The sequence below is a fragment of the Engraulis encrasicolus genome, chromosome 18 (genome assembly GCF_034702125.1).
Source record: "Engraulis encrasicolus isolate BLACKSEA-1 chromosome 18, IST_EnEncr_1.0, whole genome shotgun sequence".
Classification (NCBI taxonomy): Eukaryota; Metazoa; Chordata; class Actinopteri; order Clupeiformes; family Engraulidae; genus Engraulis; species Engraulis encrasicolus.
Genome location: NC_085874.1, coordinates 33,618,472 through 33,640,730, shown reverse-complemented (window position 1 = coordinate 33,640,730; position 22,259 = coordinate 33,618,472).

The following is a 22,259-nucleotide window of genomic DNA, read 5'->3' as shown; positions in this document are numbered from 1 at the left end:
CACACCATTAGATGTTAATTGTGCAGAGACCCCGCGGAAGACAGAGAGATTCACCTGAGTCAGTCGCTCATTTGTGTGTGTGTGTGTGTGTGTGTGTGTATGTGTGTCTGTGTATGCGTGTGTGTGTGTGTGCCAACATTAAGAGCCACTCAATCATAGATGCACATGTGCGCCGTACACGCACACGCACACACGCACACACACGCACACACACACACACACACGCACACGCACACACACACACACACACACACACACACACACACACACACACACACACACACACACACACACACACACACACACACGACTATTAGCTGAGAGGGAATTAACTATGACATCAATAACATGCTCATGGTATTTACATGACATCCATGAAGACACGAAAACACACTATTGACAAGACTTTGCAGTGAACAATTGGGTTGAAATAATGGCTCATACACAGATGACAGAATATGACTCAGCCTCCAAGGTATTCCATGCCATTATTGAGGATGTGGGAGAGAGGGAGAGTATGTTTCTTCACCGCATGTCAAAATAATTCAAAGGCATAACAGAAATATGCTCCTGAATACAGTTTTTTCTTTTTCATTATTTCATTTTATCCATCAGTTGTTATTTATTATTTTAAACTTTACTTATGATAGGACAGTGAAGGTGGTGACAGAAAGCGAGTGGGGAGAGAGAGATGGGGGGAAAGGCTGGCAAAGGACCCAGGCCCGGCGGGCTGGCAATCGAACCCGGGTCAGCTGCATGTTAGGCAAGTGCCCTACCGTTTGGCCACAGCAGGGCCGTATCCATCAGTTGTTATACAACCAACAGTCATTTTTCCTGGGGAGGAATAGTTTGCATACTGTATCAACCTACATGTATTTTTCGTATACGTAATAGCTGAATTGATAATACCAGTCACATTTTGAGAAACCGGTTTAGTACTTAAATCATTCAGTATTGAAGATTTGCCTTGCTTTACTGTTGTGTTTGTTCCTTTTATTGGGTCTTTCGCAATCCCATAAAATCTTTTTACATTTTAATTGTCATGCGCCCAGGGATGTGACTCACCAGCTTGAGGTTGTTCTGATCTACTTTCATCACCGAGCATCATTTGCCTTGCAGACGTTAATAGGGGTGTCTTCAACCAGATACACACGAGAGCATGATATACCCTTACTTCCACTGTGTGTTGTACTGAGAAAAAATCAACTGAAACGGAACATTAACCCTTGTAAGGTGTTTGGTGTTTTGTTACATAGAAGGCGTTCGGGTCATTTAGAAAAATTATGTTTAAAAGGAAAAAATCATGGCTAATATTCATCCTCATCTTCCATTCATTGTTGTGAATTTATGTTTTTGAGAGTGAGAGATACAGAGAGAGAAAGATAAGGAAGTAAAGTGAATAAACTCAATCCAAGCTCTCGGATTGAGCCACCAGTGCTCTTATCGCACAAGGCTGAAACATTGATGCACAACTGAAGGACTGAACAATATCTGTACTCCTTTTCCCACATAATTCACCCTCTGCCTTGTCTACTCAACATGTGATCACTATCATATCAGAGAGTTTAGAAAATATTTATGTATAATGACCCAGGAACACCTCCTGTGTAATAGAAATGTGTAGGGGTGTTAACAAGGGGGGTCACTATTTTATTTTATTTTATTTTAGATTCATGTTACTCACTGAAAAGGAGCCAAAGCCAGTGAATCTCAGTGTGAAAGAATAATAACTAATACTATTTATCTCATGCTTAAAACTGAAAACGGTTCAAAATGACCCAAACACCCTACAAGTTTTATCTATAGATTATTATCCTACCTTTAAAAAAAGTGCTTTTTTAGCACTTTTTTTACTTGGCTTTCCAAACCACATTTTTTTTGTAAGTCTCATTTTCTGAAGATGACAATGGAAACATAATGTATATGGAGATGTTGCTTGAGATCCAAATGGACAGGTCTACAATTAAAATAGATATTTATTTGGCCCAGTCAGTTCAATTCCTGACCGGGACCCGGACCCGGGTCATTTCCCAATCCTCCCCCGTCTCTCTCTCCCACTCGTTTCCTGTCCTACTCTTCACTGTCCTGTCTAAATAAAGTTGAACCCCACCCCCTCCCAAAAAAGATGTGTATTTAACCTTGGTCAAAGAATCTTGATAGACTCAGTGAGACAGTGGTCAGTCATTGGGGACAAATTATAAGCTGTTGACAGTAAAGTGTGTGCTCTTCCATATTCAGATATTGCACTAACTGTAGATTATCTATGCCACATTGGAAGTCTCTTTATGAAAGTGTCTTCTAAGATCAATGTACGTAGGCCTACTGTCAAGTTATTATAGTGTAGTGTAGTAGTTTTTCCCCACAAGCAGTTTTTGAGAGCAGAACAGCTTGTACGGAGACACTACGGTTCAGGTGCTTTAGCTACATGAGAGAACATGTAGCCCCAAGGCAATGCAGACTTCTGAAAGACTGGTTTGTCTATTTCAGAGGCTGACGTGGCTGTGATTAGATAAGTTGTGGTGTGAGCCTAGTGTAAAGTTGCTGAAATCCCATGTAGCACGGTTGCTCAGAGAAGCCATTCCTGTCAGGTGACTAAACCCTTACTTCAGACTTTTCAACAAGACTGAGCAACACATGAATCACTGTGACATCATCACATGCGGTCTCCTTTTTAAGTCTACCCTGATTGGCTGGAGGTCAGCAATGAAAGTGACGTGTCTTAGGAGCCTGTTGTCCATTGGCTGGAGGAAACTGGGACAAAGGTGCCGCCCACTAGCAAATGTGATTGACAGGTTATTGGTGTCGAGAGGTGGCGCTGGCTGGCAGTCTGTTCATGCTAGGTCATGTTGTGTTTGCAATGACAGAGAGAGAGAGAGAGAGAGAGAGAGAGAGAGAGAGAGAGAGAGAGAGAGGGGGAGAGAGAAAGAGAGAGGATGATGTCAAAACACCATGACACACCCATGACTCAGTGCACCAGGTAAGGATGTGTGAATCACTTATTGAATGCACCACTTACACGTGAAGTTTCTCTCCCTCTTTTTCCTTTCACCATTTTCCATCTCACCTCTCCCTTCATCTCCTCTCTTTTTTTTTGGCTCTGAGTCTTTCTCAGAAGAAATTGTGGAATTGAATTGTGTAACAACACTGCATAGGTCTGGTTTCAAGTTTCAAGTGCTATGAGATAATAAAAAAGTGCCTCCAGCGGTTGATCCCCATGATGTCTTTAAATAAATATTTTTCAATAAATAATCTTTCAAAAATAACCCAGTTTACATATCTAACCATTTGACCATGTAATAGTGTTGAATCTCTCTCTCTCTCTCTCTCTCTCTCTCTCTCTCTCTCTCTCTCTCTCTCTCTCTCTCTCTCTCTTCACCACCCACGCTTTTTGATACATGATATGTGCTACTTTATCCCAGAGCTCATTAAAAAGCATAAAGGAGTCTTTAAGGCTGACACACACACATGTGCACACACACACACACACACACACACACACACACACACACACACACACACACACACACACACACACACACACACACACACACACACACACACACACACACACACACACACATCACAGCACAGGTGTGCGTGTGGGCTTGGTGTCGTGCACTGACAGGCAATTAGGCATATAGCATGAAGGGCGGCGGCAGCATCACCCACTTTCACCAGCGTTTGCCCTGAGACAAGATATGCCCCACACACTCATGTACCACCCTCAAAACACACACACACACACACACACACACACACACACACACACACACACACACACACACACACACACACACACACACACACACACACACACACACACTTAAACACACACACACACACTTAAACACACACACACACACTTAAACACACACACACACACTTAAACACACACACACACACAATTAAACTAACATTTATACATATTTGTGTGTGTGTGTGTGTGTGTGTGTGTGTGTGTGTGTGTGTGTGTGTGTGTGTGTGTGTGTGTGTGTGTGTGTGTGTGTGTGTGTGTGTGTGTGTGTGTGTGTGTGTGTGTGTGTGTGTGTGTGTGTGAATTCATCTTCTGTAGTGTGTCCCTTAAGGGAAACCACTATATAACTATGTATGTGAGAGGCCTCTACAGGTACAGTATGCATAAAATTGGACCCTGGATGCCAAGGAAGGCCCACCCAGCAAATGTAAACTACGTGTAATGTAATAAAGTCATTTTCCCACTACAGGTATTTCTGTTTTGGATCATGTACAAATGTGGGACCAAACCTTTGAAAAATGCCAAGTATTTCTTCGCATTAAATTAATCAGGCATTTCAGAATATTGATTGACAGTCTGTACAGCAGACAAAACCCTGTTGTGGGACATGGAGCCGAACTCCAGTTGTGGGACTTTACATACATGGAGCAGCACTGTTTAGTAAGTAAAGTAATTGTTATATAAAAAAGTAGAAACTGTGAAACCGAATCAAAGTGCTACATAGGTACACCACAAGGTACACCCCTGCCCTTAAGCTATTTGTGAGTCTGAGCAAACCCACAAATAATACAAGAGCGTCATTTAGGGGGGACTGCCTAAGTGTGTTTAGAAAGTCCACTTTTGGACAAAGTGCCTTCTCAGTGAAAACAGTAGGGGTATGGAATAGTATCCTTGTAAATATTAGGCAAAATATTAGGCAAAGCAACATGTTTAGTAGCAGTCATGGGTGAGCGGTTAGGGCGTCAGACTTGCATCCCAGAGGTTGCCAGTTCGACTCCCGACCCGCCAGGTTGGTGGGGGGAGTAATCAACCAGTGCTCTCCCCCATCCTCCTCCATGACTGAGGTACCCTGAGCATGATACCGTCCCACCGCACTGCTCCCCATGGGGCGCCACTGAGGGCTGCCCCCTTGCACGGGTGAGGCATAAATGCAATTTCGTTGTGTGCAGTGTTCACTTGTGTGCTGTAGAGTGCTGTGTCACAATGACAATGGGAGTTGGAGTTTCCCAATGGGCTTTCACTTTTCACTTTCACTTTTTATAAATCAGGTCTTAAGAAATGGCTCAAAGCGGGGCAGCATTGTGGACATTTTTAGTCATTGAGCTTGGGTTTTGTGTCTTGTTGTTTATTTTATCATATATCTAGTGTATTTTGCTGTTGTAGTTGTTTTTTAGTCTATATATTTAACTATGTACTTGACCTTGTAATATAATGTAGGCCTATTTGCAAATAGTGCACCCATTGTATTATTGTCACATTTTTGTATCATTATTAATTTTAATCCCTTTTTATCTTACTGTAACACCTTCCTGTCCAGGGACTACAGATGAAAAGTAGCCTTAGGGCTATAATCTGGCTCAATTGTATGTTGTGCACTGTCCCTGTCAAATAAACAATAAATGAAATGAAACAAGAGTGGCCTAAACATGCCAAGTGACTCATCCAAACAGCAGACAACACACCGTCCCTTTCTAGTTCAGGGCCGCGTTAACCCTCGCCGGGGCCCGGTGCAGACGCAATCCGGGGCCCCTACACCACATTATAATGAGCCATAGCCTATTTAAAACGCATGAAACAACCCAGGCTACACGTTCTACTCCAACACAAAAAAAGGGTGCGCGGAACCCTCTGCTGAGTTCACCAGTCGCAACGCAAGCCATCTGAAGGCTAGCCAGCTGACTGGGAGGAGATTCTGTGCACTACCGTTTAGCAGAGTAAACGTCGGCTCAGCTAGAACTACCAAACAGAAGCACAACCAAAAGTCTCTTATTTTTGCTACGTTGCTGCCGACCAATTTGTCGAATCGAAACCGTCGTGGGAAACACGTGTTAATTAATGTAACTTCCAATGGCCTTGGAAAGACTGGCTGTCTGCCAAAGGAAAGTAGCCTACTCAGCTGACGCTTGACGCGAGGAAGGGGAATCCCCTTAGCAGCGAACCACAGCAAAGTGAAGCTGTCACGAAATCCCCTCAAAATGCACCATATAGGCTACCAATTAAGAAGTCAGCGGTTTTCATCTAGATGGTGCATTACAATGCAATAGTGTGCAATCATTACAGTAGATTACCAAATGTTTAGATGTGGATGTATCACGCAAGTTTTTTTTCCCCTCCCAGATAAGAGCCACTTGCTAACTGAACAATCCGCGAGTGGTACCCAGGCATGTTTTAACTGAACACAAAGCCGAACGCAAAGATATACGCTGACAGAGCATCGACATTAGACCTATTACAATGTTTTAGGGAAATGGCCATAACATTGCTTTAGGAAAATGCGACTAGCCTATATAATTTTAGTGTTTGCTAGATTGGCTTGCCCTGTTGTTGTCAGACTGTCAGAACTTTGAGTGCTGGTTGGTGCACTTGCTATGTAGCATTATTGTGAACACTTTTTAAAAAACACCTCAGAAGTGGCCCTCGCCGCGCCATGCAAGACTTTTGTTTCGCGAATGCAGTTGGGTGCGTAATTTATTTCCCCATGTTTTAACAATAGAATAAGATAAAGTTAGGTTGGTGTGCTGTGCTCTGTTTGCTTAGCTTAGGCCTACATGATTGCACAAGTCCATGATCGCTATGCAACAATTATTACAAAAAGCGATTATAACACTGACATTACAAAAATGGATAACGTTGCCAACCTTCTCTTCAATGCGTTAATCCATGCCGGGCTGAAGTTTATCCGTACAATCTGAAGCAAGTGCTGACGCCGAGTTTCTCACATCTTTTTTAGACAATAGCCCATCATCAAACTATAAAATTATTGACCACCGTTTTCACTGGTGGCACACAACCAGAAGCATCTGACTAAATGATAAGTTCCGACCTCCGATTCCTGCGTGCGTGCATGCAGAGGCAATTCTAGGCTCAGTAGGGGGGCCAAGCGAAAATTAAAAAGAAAGAACACTTGTAACAAATCGCCACTACTGTTCCCCAGCTACAGTCTTGGGGGGCCCAAGCTGCCTGTCTAGCCTGGTGACAAGATATGCATATGCGCCTCTGCTTGCCTACGGATGGCGAAATGCGTCAAAAGTACAATTGATTGTCTCAAAATATCGTTTCATATTTTCCAATCTCTCTGATCTCACGACGTCCGGGGCCCCCTCTAGTGTCGGGGCCCGGTGCTGCAGCACCGGTTGCACCATAGGATAACGCGGCACTAGAATACGCATGTGAGTACAATCAGCAAACTGAAAAGCAAAGGTTTGATTTCACCTGAGACATTACATAGGTGTGTGTGTGTGTGTGTGTGTGTGTGTGTGTGTGTGTGTGTGTGTGTGTGTGTGTGTGTGTGTGTGTGTGTGTGTGTGTGTGTGTGTGTGTGTGTGTGTGTGTGTGTGTGTGTGTGTGTGTGTGTTTGGGGGCAGGGTTGGTGGTAGGTTTGTGTCTATGGGATAATGGGATATGTGTGTGTGAGTGAGTGAGAGAGAGAGAGAGAGAGAGAGAGAGAGAGAGAGAGAGAGAGAGAGAGAGAGAGAGAGAGAGAGAGAGAGGGAGGGAGAGAGGGAAAGAGGGGAGAGAGAGAAAGAGGGAGAGAGAGGGGGGAAGAGAAAGAGGGAGAGAGAGATGGGGGGAGAGAGAGACAGAGAGAGGGAGAGAAAGAGAGAGAGGGGTAAAGCTAATTAGCTATGTGCACCAGAGCACCCCTTCTCTGCCATGCTGTGCTAATCAGAGTCTGGCTCAGTGCCAAGCCAGTGATTGATGCCATTGTGATGCAAACCCAAGGGAGCACACACACACACACACACACACACACACACACACACACACACACACACACACACACACACACACACACACACACACACACACACACACACACACACACACACACACACACACACACACACACACACACACAGCACCTGCCTAGGGCTCATAAATAACCATTTGGACCACGCTAGCAATATAAAACAGTAGAATATTTACCTCCTCTTAATCTGACGCTGCCATCATCATGATGCTTTATGCTTTTAGAAACAATACCTGCCATTGCTCAACAGTATTACCACTTTTTTAAGCGTGCGTGTGTGGGGGGGGTGTGAGACCACTGCAGTGTGTTCTGTAGTGGGCTCATTATATTCCTAATGAGTCATAGTATAATCATGAGAAAAAGCACTTAGCAGATATGAAGAGTTCAGATGCAAAACCCCCTAAGTGCCTTTTCAGAAAATAATCTTAATTCATTTTTATTTAATACAAAGCTACTAAAATTGCTTATTTTTTATTTTATTTATATAATATAACTATTTATATGTATTATCAAGTACATAAATGTAAACCAAACCAACAACGGGGTTCTCTAAAAATATAGAAGTGCAGGTCTTCAGAAATGGAGTTAGGGGGTTTTGCATCTGAACTCTTCATATACAGAAGAATGCTTATATATGCTCATGACATGTTTTTGTTTATGTTTGTTTGTTTGTTTGTTTTCTATTCACAAGGTAGGCTTTTCTATTTTTCTGTGCACAGAGGATAATGTCAGACCTTGCCAGAATGAAACAGACACAACTCCTGTCATGATTTGCCCAAAATTTCTTTCTTTTCTCTCTGATATGAGAAAAGGGTTCTACAATGATCTAGAACTGATCAACAATCTGCACTGTAGACTTAATCCTGTAACAACTCCACCAGCTCCATACACCCCCATACAGAGAAGAGAACATACAATAGTTTACCTTCATGCTTTGCCAAGACTGTTGGATCACTGAATGGATCACAGTGGATAACTGGCAAATACAGTACACTAAAAAGCCAAAAATGTTATTCTCTAATAAATGTGTTTCTATTTCTCTCTTGTATCCAATGCTGAGGTAAAGTCTGTATTAAATGAGATGTATTTGTGCCTCTGAGGGGCTCACAGTGTGGACCACGTCAATATGTTCGTCGTCTGAGAACCTTGAGTGCATTTCCACTATACTGCAATGTAGGAGAGGCCACATCAGTCAGAAGGTCTACCCAAAGCTCATGGTTGCGTCCTCAGACACACATTATGCCTTTTATCAGATGTGCATTATGGTGAAGATATGCTTTATATAATGGCCCATCTATGCTTTGCTGTTCACTGCTGACTGGAATGTCTGTCTGTGTGCTTGCTGTGTAGGTCTACGTATATGATTTAATGGTATTGCGTCTAAGTGCAGTATATTGCAATGTAACATCCATTAACCGCTATACAAATCACATCACTTTGTCCTCTCTACATTGTCCACTGTGCGTTGTTGCTGGGTCTGAATTACGGTTAAGCAGCATATTGGCGTTGACTTGGCGACATGACACTGACATTTTCAGACATAATGATTTACAGACCCCCTCATAATATCACAAGTTCGATTAGTAATTGCTTATGTGTGCATGCGCAACCCTATAGCCAGAATGCTAATGACAAGTTGCAATATCTTCATGTTTCATGAAACAACAAAACTTTTCACTAAAGAGAACACAAATCATAAACCGAGAGACTGTGGGGCATGCAGGGCATGCAAAAAAAAGTTTATTTAGTGCTTCTTGGACTCAGATAAAGTTAGTCTGAGGTGCTCTTTGGATGGGGAAAACTGAAGATGCAAAAATCAGGACATCCAACTCTTCTTTACAAAAACTTTAAAAAGCCTTTCTTGTGATGGCTTGGTCATATTAGACATTTAAAAGGCCCGTCTTCTTTATTGTTCTTCTGCCAATTTCATCCTCCATTCAGTGTCCAGGTAAGTATTTGTTTTTCAGAGACAGATCACTAAAAACCAGGACAATCACGAAAAAAAAAAAAAACGGGACAGAAGGCAACGCTAGGTATACGTGACTCAGTCTCCGCTGCTGATTGCAGCAGATTTTGCGGGTCTGACTGCAGGGTTGCCAGATGAGGCTGATGATTGATTTCCAGCTGATGATTTCCAGCCCAACAAAATGCTCAAAACCCGCCTAAAAGCACAAAATCCCGCCCAATTGCATTGATTTTTATGGCAAAAATTGGGCGGGTTTTTCTGATAAATGCCATTTTTACCCGCACACGGCCATCCTAAGCAGCCCAATTGGGCGGGAAACAGCCCAATCTGGCAACACTGTCTGACGTTAGGTAGAGCTACTGCTAATTACTGAGCTAATTTACGGAGATTGCCCCGAGCGTGGCAAGACAATGCGGAGGCTTTAAGAGGCGTGACCTTCCCGCCGCTTTCCCCTTACCTCAGCAATTCTCCGCCTGATTATTATCCAGAAATAATCCTCTACAGCAAACATACCATACCATGCCATACCACAACTCTCTTCTCTTTTCCATTCTATTTTCTCTCTTCTGCTCTTGGTTAGCCAATACAACGAGGCTCATTTGTGTGCTTATTTTTGCAGCAGTTATTATGGTGTACATAGTCATTGTTTGTTTATTTGTGTGTGCGTGTGCCTCAGTGTGCGTGTGTGTGTGTGCGTGTGTGTGTGTGTGCGTGCGTGCGTGCATGCATGTGTGCAGGGCCGCTGACAGGTTTGGCTGGGCCCGGGACAAAAAAATATCAATGGGCCCCCCCAAACCACCAGGTTTTTTTCAAGAGAGACCAGGTGGCCAGACTACACTTTTGGCCTGAAAGCGCACCACAGACTCTCACATGATATGCTATGTATTATTAGGCCTACCCATTATAAAAGAAATGGCATTGGTACCAAAGTAGCCTCACAATGATGCATACAATTCCATACTAAATGATCTATCCATCCAATTACTACTATCCATGCATTCTTGCCAACATTTGGAAATGATACAAAGTAAATAGGATTCACATTACAAGTGTGTAATTTGCTTTGGCAAGGCTTGCACATCAAAACGTGCCTGACGGAATCAGCTTCCATTTGCTAAACTGACTTCAAGTGACGTGTGATGACAGTGAACAAGTGAGCAGCACACCAAAAACGTCAGGAACACATAGCCTATCTTGTGCTGTGCTCCCTCACCAGGAATAGCCAAACACAGGAACAAGTCAAGTTGCAACAGCGTATGTGTAAAACGAATCTACACTGTATTACTCCCCACAAAGTAAACAGGTTGATAATGTGTTAGCATTTTAACTAAGCGGGATTTATACGCGCTAAGCGTTTATAGCGTTGCATATTAATAGCGCTGTTTTGAAAGTTCTGCCTTGCCCTCTCCCTGCACGCGACGCAACTTCTCATCACGGTATAATTGCGGGTTAATATGCATATTCTTAGCTTCGGTCACTGATGGCCAGATTTAAAACACAACTTTACTAGTAAGCTGTTGTGGTTATAAAATGATGCGATGCCCGTTTTCTATTGTGTTAATCAGTGTGACTGATCTCCTTTTAAACATGAATGCTGCACTGCAGTGCGTGTCTGCAATGAAGATGGGAAACTTTTGCTTTGTTAGTGTCCTCTGCCTGTTAGTACCTGCATTATCTGAAGAATATTTTACGGAATTCCTGGGGCTTCTGATGTCTTCCTCTATCTTTCTCCTTTCCTTCATTTTCTACCCTCCTGGGGCCTCATGTACAAAGAAGTGCGTGGATTTCCTACCAAGAAAGTGCGGACGCGAAAATCTTGGAAGTTACTTACGGACAAAAAAATCCGGATGTATCAATAAGTGCGTAACCAGGTTTTGACGTGAAATCTTGCGCACATGCACGAGCACACACGGGCCCAAGTCTCCGCCTTGCCTCCTCCCTTAAATATTCTATATGAATATTCTAATTAGTATGAACAGACCCATTCATGTGTATTCATTGGTTGATAGAATTGGAAAGGGAACGCGGGAAGGGGAACGCGGGAAATATATTTCATGCGAGGTGAAGGCGCTGTTTCGGAGGTAGCCAATTTAAAAGGAAAAAGGCTGCGCGCCTTACAAAATTACTTTGGCGTGTATAAAATCAGGCATCGGTAGCCTAATACTTAATGTGAGGACTGCAGAAAAATCTGTCATGTTATACTGCAGTACAATGGTTTCCCAACAATTGATATTTACAAGGCATCAAAACACATTGCGATGAGGCAGTCGCCAAGGCTTCAGAGAAATAAACATTTATGTCGGGTAGGCCTATAAATATGAAAGATGACACATGTAGGCTACGCCACATGTAGGCCTATGAATAACTTGCAGCCAATACTCAGTTAGCCTATAAAATCACCTGTTAATGGATGGACTAATTTTACAGTAGGCCTAGTGTTATTAAAAGAGAAAGACAGGCACTGCGGTGAGGACGTTCCCAACAAATGCGAGAAGACACGCAGATCCAGAAAATATTCAATGTTTAATAGCTGCTTAATACTTGAAATAATACTGCTGATGGGCATCCAATTTCGTTGTAATTCCAGGATAGTTCCATGAGTCCGTTTCATTTTAACCAGCTGCCTCAACAATAATATGATTGAGGTGGTTTTCTTCATTTTTTAAATCACGCGCCTCAACATTAAAATCCACGTTTAACTGGCTGCATCTCTGCAATATTTCCGACCGCGTGCATGCGTGCAACACATGTAGTTGCGCTGCATGCCTCTGAGTGCCGCCAAAAAGACGCAATGCACCACTTACGACAACTTCCACGCTTACGGAAACTTCCACAGCAGCCCTGAAATTCGCGTGGAGATCCGCAGTTTTCCACGTCTAGTCTGTTTTAGTACATCTGACCGTGGCCGTGGAAAACAACTTAAGTAGCTTTTTTGTCCGTAAGTGAGCTTCGTACATGAGGCCCCTGGTTTGAACGACTGTGTCTTCAGACACCTAGGCAAATTGGCACGAGCCGCGTTAAGTTGAAGCCGTTTTTTTCTTTCTCGTAATAACCGACCAAACCATTTGTGCACTGGGGGTGGGGGATGTGGGGGTTCTTGGTCCCTCTTAAAGGGCAGGAAAGGCAAAATATCTGCATTTTATTTAATGCAAATATAGCGCATTCTCCCTCTCTCAAACTAACTTATTTTGAAATGAAATAGAACCATTAATCACAAACTTAATGAGAGCCCAGTTCTGGGCCCCCCTTATCCCTGGGCCTTTGACAAAAAGCCTGGTTGTCCCCCCCTGTCGGCAGGCCTGCATGTGTGCGCGCACCTGCGTGCATGCGTGCGTGTGCGTGCTTGCATGTGTGTGTGTGAATTTGTCTACATTTGTTTGAGTGTAAGCATCCAAAGCTATGTAATTAAGCTTTGGGTGGTTCCAAAACTTAACTTGTAAGGCCTAAGGAACAAAACTTGTCCAAGTCTGACATTTTTTGTGAATTCTAAAAATTCTGTCCTGGTGTAACAGTGCTCATCATGAGGCGACAACTAATGACTGTGTAGTATAATCTTTGGAAACAGCGGCTCCATTCAGTTCAGTTTAATAATCATGATGCACTCACGATCGCTGATGCTTCAGTGTTGATGGCTTCCAATGTGGCCGTACAATTTACGGTAAATGGTCATAACTCATGCATGTGCTAGATCTTGTCACTTCATTTTATATTTAGAATAGCATTGTTTTATAAAGTGATTCAGCTTGAAGGCATTTATTGGTATGGTGCAAGTATTCAGCACCATTCAAGTCTCCATTTCAATGTAATATTACATGTAAATGTGTATCACACACGCACACACCAACACACACACACGCGCGCACACACACACAAACAGATTAATTCAGACATCCCCTAACATACGTAAGGCACCCCCTCTTCAAACCCCAACATACCACACTGATGTAAAATCATTTATAAAATGCTCTCACTCAGCATTGTATGACATTATACAACATGATTATTTGCAAGCAAGGGAGAGCGGCGGCGGGGAGGCCTCATATTTCATCTTCAGTCATGCAGCGCTCGCCCAAATGAGACGTGCAGGGCCAGGCATGCAGGTCCGTTACCGTACCGGAACCCTAACCAGGCCAGGAGAGGAGAAGGGAACTGGACTAATTGCTTCTCCGTTCCTCCTCCTCCAAACTGGGGAATACTCAATATCGCAATATTCCTCCACAGGATGCAATGCCTCCTTCACACCAGCACACGTACATACACACAGAGACACAGAAACAGAGATACACACACACACACACATGCACATGCACCCACATGCTTTCGGCCGGGGTGGGGGTATGGATCGCCACTACACACCCATACATGCGCGCGCACACACACACACACACACATGCACACACTAAGTGTGCATGCATACAATTACAGTACAAACGCACCTGTTGAGCAGTCACACATGGAATAATACCGATGTTTTTTGTAGTTATTATAGACATTGACAATGAACCACCTTGTCTTTTTGAGAAACTAACAGGCCTTTTTATTGACCACATGAGCAGGCATAACATTTCACTTACTTGAGCAAGGACAGACAGACAGACAGACAGAAAAATGAGAGCAAAAGAGAGAGAAAGCAACCAGCAGAGATACATTTTCACAAAACACATAGACGACATAGACCAATCATATCCATAAACACATGAAGAGTTCAGATGCAAAACCCCCTAAGTGCCTTTTCAGAAAATAATCTTAATTCATTTTTATTTAATACAAAGCTACTAAAATTGCTTATTTTTTATTTTATTTATATAATATAACTATTTATATGTATTATCAAGTACATAAATGTAAACCAAACCAACAACGGGGTTCTCTAAAAATATAGAAGTGCAGGTCTTCAGAAATGGAGTTAGGGGGTTTTGCATCTGAACTCTTCACATAGACCTGAGTACAGACACAATCTCCACTCAGTAGACACCCTTCTTACATGTTGTTACATGTTACATGTTGAATGTTAATTGTTGAATGTTAAATGTTCATTTGTACTGTGTTTATTATTTATTACTGTCCATTGTACCAGTCCATCACTGTACCTGTCCTGTCTTGCACTGTATGCCAGTCTGAAAAATGTCAGTTTTGTATATGTCTTGTCCTGGCATGGTATAGAGAGAAAACGTAATTTCATTTTGTGCAAAGTGACAATAAACGCTGACTTGACTTAACTTGACTTGCGTGCGTCAGTTCTTCCTTCTTTGACATCAATTAGAATATGCTAATAGAAGAGAAGTCACAGAAACCGTCAGGATGTAGAGTGGCATCGGCATTATTGGCTTATTACATGGAGCCATCCATTCCTCATGACTCCACAGGAAGTGGTGACTGGGCCTGCCTCCCCCAAGTATGCACACACATGCATACATACACACAGAGCACACACATGCACTCACGCAAACACACACACACACACACACACACACACACACACACACACACACACACACACACACACACACACACACACACACACACACACTAAGACATTTCACAATTCAGATAGACAGAGAGAGGTAAAAGCAGACCGAGAGACAGACAGACGGACAGAGGGAAACTCAGACAGACAGACAGACCGACAGACAGATAGACGGAGGCAAAAGCAGACAGACAGACAGATAGATGGAGGGAAAGGCAGACAGACAGACAGACAGACAGATAGACGGAGGGAAAAGCAGACAGACAGAGAATGATAAGATGGAGGGATAACGACAGAAAGATGGAGAAGAGAGAGAGATGGCTAGATAGGAGGATATAAAGAGAGAAGAGAGGGAGGGAGGGCAAAAAAGGAAGGAGGAGGAGGAGGAGAGGCAGGACTGGAGGAGGGTGTCAGAGTCAGAGGAGGGGGGATGGGCAGGGCAGGGGCTGCTGAATGAGAGAGAGGCGAGCGTGTGAAGGGGAGAATAGATGTGAGAATGAGTGGGCAGTGAGAACCCCATCCAGCCTCCATCCATCACTCACACGTCACTCGCTAACTAAAGGAAGAAGCGCCCCGCTCCACCCCGCTCACCTCTCCTCGCCCCGCTCCACCCCGATCCCCACGCTCCACTCCATCCTGCGCCCCTCGCTCCACTCCATCCCGCTCTCCTTGCTCCTCTGCACCCCGCTGGCCTCCCCTCGCTCCACTCCCCTCTCCCTCCGCTCACCTCCCCTTGCTCCTCCCCACCTCGCTCCTTCCCGCTCCCCTTGCTCCTCTCCACCCCGCTCCCCTCCGATCCCCTCGCCCCACTACTCCATCGCGTGTGTCAGGCCAGACGCCTCGCCACTCCTCCCCTCTCTTCTCCCTCTCCCTCTCTCTCTTTCTTCGTGTCTATCACTCATTCGCTCTGTTTATCTTCCTGCCTCTCTCTCTCCTTTTCCACCCCTCACCTTCTCTTGCTCTCTCTCTCTCTCTCTCTCTCTCTCTCTCTCTATTCGTCTCTTTCCTTCTCCTCCGGGTTCTCTCTCACTTGCCATTTCTCTCTCACTCACTCTTTCTATCTCCCTCGTTCTGTGTGCCCCCCCCCCCTCTCTCCTTTTGCTCTCCTCCATCACTCACTCTCTGCCACTGTCCCTCTCTGACTCACTGTCTTTCGCTCACTCACTTTCAATCACTTTCACTGTTAGCCTCACTGGCAATCCGCTGCCTCACTCTACACTTCCCTTGTGAGCTCTCTCTCTCTCTCTCTCTCTCTCTCTCTCTCTCTCTCTCTCTCTCTCTCTCTCTCTAACCTTCCCTTACCCACCTTTATATCCCTCTCCTACTAGCTGTTGCACTGTAGGCTACATGTCCTTCTCTTATCCTTTCTCTTTCTCTCTCTCTCTCTCTCTCTGTATCTCTCTTTCTGTTGCTCCCCCAGTCTTGCTGTTTCACTATTCAGCAGTGTTGGGAGTAACACATTACAAAAGTAATCAATTACTGTAATGCATTACACTGTAAGGCATTATGGGGGAAAGGATATACCAGCCCCTACTGCATAGCCCTGTGTTAATTCACCATAAATCATACATTACTTCCAACATAATTCCGATACTATTCATACCCTTATTGTAAAGTGTTACCTACTAGCCCTTGTAAGGTGTTCGTGTTTATGTTACATCGATGGTGTTTGGGTCATTTTGACCCAGGCCTTTAGGCCTTTAATCTCATTGTGAAATAATAAAAATTGATAATATTTTTCTCAAGCAAAAAAATGAAAACAGGGGTAAAAAAAAGACCCGAACACCTTACAAGGGCTAGTTACACTGCAAGTAACTAAGCTACAATATATTTTACTGTATCCTGTTCAATATGGTGGCTCAGAAAGAAGTTATTCCTGAACCTTCTACGATTTAGTCTGCATGCTGCCGCAACACCTTCCGAATGGGAGGAGAAAGAGTCATGACTCATGAGCTTGATTAACAGTGTAAATGGCCAGATTCATGTTAGGTTAGGTTATTTTGGCAAGAGTAACAAGTCTGCTTCCAACAACAAAACATTAACACAAAGCCTTACATTTTGAATATAATATTGTATTGTAAGGGAATTCTTGATAGTACTGTAACATGTAATCAGTAATGCCTCACATTTTTTAGTAACTTGCTCAACACTACACAGTAAATTCTGCAGTGCTCATTTAACACTTAGAGAGTTCATTTGAGTCCATTTGGACTTAAATGAACTCTGTAAGTGTTGAATTAACACCACATTTACTGTGTATCATTTCATCTCTTTATTCTCATTCTTCCTCCATCTTTCTCTTTCCCTTCATTTCTCTACCTCTTCCAGTGATTAGTTTCGGCTTCACTCTTTACTTCCCTAACATCTCTCTCTGTCTCTGTCTCTGTCTCTGTCTCTGTCTCTCTCTCTCTGTCTCTGTTTCTCTCTCTCTCTCTCTCTCTCTCTCTCTCTCTCTCTCTCTCTCTCTCTCTCTCTCTGTCTCTGTCTCTGCCTCCTGCTGCTATCTCTTCTGCTGTGGCCCATGGCCAGTATCTTGGGGGCTGATCTTTCTTCACACCCAGATGACGCGGAGCTTTCAGGCCCACATATCTACAGATCACATTGACAGGAGTCTGATTTCTGACTGACGCAATCCCAGGTCACACCTCAGGGTGCCTCAAGGCCCCATTCCTCCTCCATCCCTCTCTCCCTCTGTTTCTCCCTCTTTCTCTCTCTCTGTCTCTCTCTCTTTCTCTCTCTCTCTCTCTCTCTCTCTCTCTCTCTCTCTCTCTCTCTCTCTCTCTCGCTCTGTTCAACCTTCCCTCTCTCTGTCTCTGTCTCTGTCTGTCTCTCTCTCTCTTTCTCTGGACTTTTACTTTTTAACTTCGTTTGTATGGTGGCAAGTTTCTAAGTTTCTCTCTTTCTTTCCCTTTCATACCCTCTCTCTTTCTCAATCCACTGTTCTTCCTACACTTTGTTTACTTTTCTTTATCACTCTCTTCATCAGGCTCTTCTCACATGGCGCACACACAGGCACACGCACGCACACACACACACACACACACACACACACACACACGCGCGCGCGTCTTACACACGTCCCACACATACTTCGAAACATTTTTTGCTCATGGAGCTCAATAAGGAGTTCCGATGCTTGTGCTGAGTAATTCGTGCAAATCATAAATCAGCTGAGCCACGCACAGTTATGCAAGAGTGACTGTATGAGTTATCAGGCCATAACTCTACCGCCCTTGAGGAGCTGGTATCCCACACAGTACCCTTGGCCAGCTCACCATTTCCCAATCTACTCCATTCCACCCTCCCTCCCTCCTTCACCCTCAGGGGCACTGTAATGAAAGGCGTAGTAACACATTCTGAGCACTTCGACTACAGATTTCTGATCGCATTGATATATTCAATGCTAGTCTCCGCACGAAGGGAGACCAAATGGTTGGGGTGGGGGGATATCAATGCGCTGAAGTCAAAGTGCTCAGAACGTGTTACTACGCCTTTCATTACAGTGCCATTTCTTTGGCTAGATAGTAAATCGCCAACTACGAAACAGGTCGGAACTCATCACAGGTCAGAGAAGAAGATACTTTATTGTTGAAACATGGTGGACTGTTCCTTTAATCGGACAGCCCTCTAACCAGCTTGTCCATGACATTACAACATTAACTACCTACGTTGTGCTGTCTTGTCAGTTGTTGGGTGTAAATGTTCCCCCTGGTGTTAACATTGGGTACTGCATCTAAAAGATCAGATTTCCTGTTGCTACGCGATACACTTCCTTTCTAACCAACCTGAGGAAAACCGTTGCCATGTTCTTCACCTGATAGTTCAATCATTAAAATCCTACGAATGGAACTAACAGTAAGTTACCAAAATCTATCTAAAAGTTGTCTAAAGTCACTGTTATGTGAACCATTGTGATAAAACCGCAAAATTTCTCTTCTACTGAGATCGCTATTAAAGGTGTGAAATATGCTAATTCACTATCGTTAGCATGCCTTGGCTAAATTCTCTTCTCATTCAATCTTTGTATTGCTTCGTTTATGTTCAGTTGTGCCTTGTATTTCTCATGTAAACTTTCCTAGTCACTATATTTTGATACACTTTACTGTTTAACTTGCCTGTGTTTTCTCCTTGATAAGAAATATGTTAGATGGTAAAATTCGCCTGTCTGCTTTAACTTACTAAGTACAGTGCTGCCTACTTACCTGACCTAAAGCTAAAACCTTCCTAGAAAATGCTTACCTTGGTTAGTACCTGTGAAGGGAAAACATATTGTATCCACTTGAACATTTGTATTCATTTTATTACCTAATGCAGTGGTTCCCAACCTATGGGTCGGGACCCCCCTTATGGGTCGCCAAAGATCCACAGGGGGTCGCGGAGCCCTCTTGATTTTAAGGGGTTTCATTTTAAATATATATAGCCCGTGTTGAATAAAAGACAAAGCATTTAACTAATAAATGCATAGAAGCAACAAATTGTAAGTGCTACATTAAACATTTATTCTATATTTGACCAAAGACGAATTGAGGAATAAAATAACTAAAATTAGTTTTCGCAGGAAACAGAGGGCATCTTGTGACTCCTTCTCGTGCGGGCGCTCGCATGGTTGGGTCACCAAAGCTTACAATAGTAAAAACATGGGTCCCTTAAGAAAAAGGTTGGGAACCACTGACCTAATGTATCCTCTGTATTTCATTCTGTTTCAGTTTTACAAATTTGTATGGTTCAAGATGTCTTCACTAAAGCATTCAAACTGGAGTCATGCCTTGAGTCTTACTTTGTTCGCTATCTGTCAAAACAACACCCCAGACGTGTTGCCAGGACAGAATAGTAAAATGATAACCACTCAGCTGGGATAAGCGGTCGAATGAACAGCAGTGAACAGCACGCAGAAGCATCCAAGATGGGCCAGGCCGGTACAGAGGAGCGCCAGTCTCAGTTCAGGACAACATCCCGAACTTCGGCGTCACACAAATCCTCCAGATCGTCAACCTGGACATCTGCCAGCATCGCTGCAACGAGAGCCAGAGCTAAGGCTGAAGCAGCAAAAGCCAAGCTATCCTTTGCAGAGAAAGAGGCAACAACAATGAGAGGAATTGCTGAAATAGATGCTCGTCTTCATGTGTTACAGCAAGAGAAAGCAGCAGCTGCAGCATCAACTGAGGCAGCCATCTACAGAGTGTGTGGCAGCAGCAAGCATACCTCAGCAATGCATCCAGGTCCAGTGGCGTGGTCATCCGTTAGGCACACTGGACACTCACCTGGGAAAGACCAGAGCGGGGAGCAAGGAAGAGAGCAAAGCGGGGAGATTGGTGTTGAAGCACTGCCTGTTGTCACTTCCAAGTCTACAGAGATAGGTGGCGACAGCGAAAGGGCACACAAGCGATGTAGCGCGTCTTCTTGGAGCAGCAGCTCCAGTTCCTGCAACAGCCCTGGCTCCTCCTCCTGTGCCACGGTGTCACCAGCCAGCTCCTGCGCCACGGTGTCACCAGCCAGCCCCTCCTCCTTCGTCACGGTGTCATCTGCCAGCTCCCGCGCCAGAGTGTCATCAGCCAGCCCCTCCTCCTACGCCACGGTGTCACCAGCCAGCTCCTGCGCCACGGTGTCATCAGCCAGCCCCTCCTCCTTCGTCACGGTGTCACCTGCCAGCTCCTCCTACGCCACGGTGTCAGCAGCCAGCCCCTCCTCCTGCATCACGGTGTCACCAGCCAGCTTCTGCGCCACGGTGTCATCAGCCAGCCCCTCCTCCTTCGTCACGGTGTCACCTGCCAGCTCCTCCTACGCCACGGTGTCATCAGTCAGCTCCTCCTCCTACGCCACGGTGTCATCAGTCAGCCCCTCCTCCTGCATGACGGTGTCACCTGCCAGCTCCTGTGCTACGGTGTCATCAGCCAGCCCCTCCTCCTGCATGACGGTGTCACCTGCCAGCTCCTGTGCTACGGTGTCATCAGCCAGCCCCTCCTCCTGCATGACGGTGTCACCAGCCAGCTTCTGCGCCACGGTGTCATCAGCCAGCCCCTCCTCCTGCATGACGGTGTCACCTGCCAGCTCCTGTGCTACGGTGTCATCAGCCAGCCCCTCCTCCTGCATGACGGTGTCACCTGCCAGCTCCTGTGCTACAGTGTCATCCTGCATGACGGTGTCACCTGCCAGCTCCTGTGATACGGTGTCATCAGCCAGCCCCTTCTCCTGCATGACGGTGTCACCTGCCAGCTCCTGTGCTACGGTGTCATCAGCCAGCCCCTCCTCCTGCATGACGGTGTCACCTGCCAGCTCCTGTGCTACGGTGTCATCAGCCAGCCCCTCCTCCTGCATGACGGTGTCACCAGCCAGCTTCTGCGTCACGGTGTCATCAGCCAGCCCCTCCTCCTGCATGACGGTGTCACCTGCCAGCTCCTGTGCTACGGTGTCATCAGCCAGCCCCTCCTCCTGCATGACGGTGTCACCTGCCAGCTCCTGTGCTACAGTGTCATCCTGCATGACGGTGTCACCTGCCAGCTCCTGTGATACGGTGTCATCAGCCAGCCCCTCCTCCTTTGTCACGGTGTCACCAGCTAGCTTCTTCTCCTGCGCCACGGCGTCACTAGCCAGCTCCGGCTCCACAGTGTCACCAGCCAGCTTCTCCCGCTCCAGTGCCACGGTGTCACCAGTCAGCTCCTGCACCACGGTGTCATCTCCCAGCTCCTCCTCCCTCGCCAAGATATCATTGCCACCAGCTCCCGCTCCACGCCGTTACCCACTGCTCCACAGCGCCATCGGCCAGCTCCTGCTCCACGCAGTCAACTTCCTGCTCCTGTTACACGCCACCAGCCAGTTCCTGCTCCACGGTGTCACCAGCCAGCTCCATCTCCTACGCCACGGTGTCACCTGCCTGCTCCTGCTCCATGCCGTTACCTACTGCTCCACGGGGTCACCGGCCAGCTCCTGCTCCATGCAGTCAGCTACCTGCTCCAGCTCCACAGTGTCACCTCCAGTTCCGGCCTCCAGCCAGCTCCTGCGCCACAGTGTTGCCTGCCAGCTCCTGCTCCTTCGACATGGTGTGACCTGCCAGCTCCTGCCCCTGCCCCACGCTGTCCCCAACCAGTTCCAGCTCCACGGGGTC